Source organism: Miscanthus floridulus, chromosome 8 (genome assembly GCF_019320115.1).
Source record: "Miscanthus floridulus cultivar M001 chromosome 8, ASM1932011v1, whole genome shotgun sequence".
Lineage (NCBI taxonomy): Eukaryota > Viridiplantae > Streptophyta > Magnoliopsida > Poales > Poaceae > Miscanthus > Miscanthus floridulus.
In genome coordinates this window covers 1,106,478-1,109,063 of record NC_089587.1, presented here as the reverse complement: position 1 = coordinate 1,109,063, position 2,586 = coordinate 1,106,478, and the positions used below count along the sequence as shown (strand labels likewise).

At 54.1% G+C, this 2,586-nt stretch overlaps 1 pseudogene; it reads right to left on the bottom strand.

The window, feature by feature from the left end:
• Positions 1–581: 581 nt before the first annotated feature.
• LOC136476849 (zinc finger CCCH domain-containing protein 53-like) lies at positions 582–1,629 on the bottom strand (annotated as a pseudogene).
• Positions 1,630–2,586: the final 957 nt, after the last annotated feature.

The window sequence follows — 2,586 nt, the reverse complement described above, 5'->3', positions numbered from 1 at the left end:
CATCTATTCTCATTCCAGCGATGTGACGTGTTGCCGAACCAGGCGAAACTTTCTACGAAATGGTGGCGCCCTCGAGTGAACAATGCCACGACCCATGACGCAATGGGACAACGTACAATGGTGGAAAATTGGAAATGTAGTTTACTGGTGGTCACACGTACCATTTATCATTTTATATACTGGCTAGCAGATGAGCCCGAGTCCGCTGCCCTAGCATACCTGTTCTCACTTGAAAGCCCCATTTGAAGCTTATAAATTTCACGAAACAGACTAATCTATTACTTATTATTATTATAAAATTAACACAAGATTACTAGAAGTCAATGATGCATGTGACTAGGTTTCATCATCGTTTCATGATGAATGGTTAGCCGCCAAATGCATGTTACAGTACCAAATGATAATGTTGCCAAATGCAAGCAGCAAAAGGAAAGTCGAAAAATGATGAGTAAAATGCACTGGAGGCCCATTAACTTTCGTTGGTGTGTCATATAGGTCCATCAACTTTGAAACTGCATTTTTTGTCCATGAACTTTTAAAATGGTTCACTGTAGGTCCATGCTCATTTATTTAACTTAAATTCAACATACATTTGCAGAAAACCCCCTACCGAGTCCGAAGGTGACGAACCCGAACATGCGCTTCTGCTGGTACGGGATGCGCACGTCGTGGACGGGGCCGTAGATGCTGCAGTAGTTCGCCGGAGCCGGTCAGAAGAGACCGTGCATGGTTCCTGGGGGACCGGAGCAGCGCGCTGGTAGTGGAACACAGGAACAGTTAGTTACCTGAGGTAGTTGGAGACGTCCTCCTCGCGGAAGGTGCTGTCCACCGGGAAGGTGAGGTAAATCTGGCACGAGCCCGGGTTCATCATGCTCGCCAAGTCGGCGCAGTCCAGCCACGGCTGCCCCATGAACTTGTGCGCGTCGTCGCCGCCCAGCATCAGCGCGCGCAGCGGCCGCTGCAGCTGCCGCCCTGTAGGAATCGGGGAGATCGTGAGCACGAGCGAGAGGGGGGAGTGTCTACTGTCTGCGAGCTAGCTCCTCGAACATGCATGGCAGACCTCTGGTTCTCGTTCTGCTGCTGCTGCAAGAGCAAGCTGAGGCACTTGGTAGCCGCGGACGGGGAGCCAGGGAGCGAGCCAGTTGCGGAGTAGGGGAAGGCGGTGGCGGCGGCAAGGCGCTAGGACTTGGAGCGTAGCAGGATGTCCTGGCACTGCTGCTCCAAGGTGGCGGTGTCCATCTTAGCACCAGCAAGAGCGGTGGCGTCGTCGGGGAGGCTGCCGTGCACGAACCGGCAAGCGCTGTCGTTCTTGCAGTACCCGCGGGCATAGTACAGGCAGGGCCACCATCACCGCCGCTGCGACCAAAGTTCTGGCGAGAGAGAGGAGGAATGGCGAGTGCGCGACGGAGGTAGGCGTGCCCGGGCCGGAGCCCGGTGCCGGGAGCAGGCCGAGGTCCTTGCGCGCCTTGGCCATGACGGTGTGGAGCAGCGCCTGGGGGCCAAAGGCGAGGCGTATCATCTCCTTCTCGCCGTGGTCCTAGATGAGGTGGAAGCCCATGATCTTGGCGGCATGGTCTGGGTCCAGCGCCTGGATCCACGAGAACACCACCTGGCCTCGTAGGCATCCATGGATGGCCGGCTCTACGTTGCCACCCGCAAGCAAGCACGCATGCACCGGCACCACCAGAGAGCTTCCTTTTTCCTCTTCTTGGACCTCTGTTCTCGCAGCTGCGGTGTGCTAGTACAAGAAGAGTGAGCAAGTTGTGCTCTGCTCAAGCTCGAGGCTAGCTGCTACCTTCACTTCACTAGAGTAGGAGCTTACTTGGAGCGGCGCCAGGCCACTGGGGTAGTGAGCGGCTGCACCATTTCCCAAAGCCAAGCCTCGGAGGTCGTAGTTCCTGTGTCCCTTGGAGATGGTCTCTGTAACACCCCGGTGTTACATTGTAATGTTTTGCTTAAACATTTCGTAAGCATCTGAATTATGTGCATGTGTATGACATAAAGTATAACTCGATGTTCGGCACTTGAAACATTCATACGAAACATGAGTCCGTGGTTACGTTTCATATAATACTATGTAATCGCATTGTTCTGGAAACTAAAAGGGCTAAAGAACGTTTGGCTAACGGCGATAAAATAGGTGTGGTTGGACAAAGATAGCTGGTTAGTACCTCACGTAGGCTGGGTTGGATTCCGACACGGAACCGTTCGTTTCAACGTCGTTCGCGTAAGTTTCGGAAGTGGCCGACGATGCCACTTTTGGCAAACTCTGTGGAACGATCGGCTTAAGCAGTAGGAAGATATCTTGGCTCCGTTAGATAGCTTAATGTACCCTATTGTGCATCGAATAGTTAGTTCAGCTTTTGGAGCATCGTGTACAAGTTTTCTGCTTGCTTTAAAAAGTGTGCACGTCACTGGAAATGACACTGGGTGCGGTCAACGTTGGCCGGGCACACTGCTGGCATTGCTAGCGCTCGGCCGTGCCGGCTGCATTCGCGCGTGCACCGCCCCGCCGGCCACGCGCGCGGCTCTGGCGTCACGTGCCAAGGCCGCCTGCCACAGCGCTATCCGCGACCCTAGCCATTG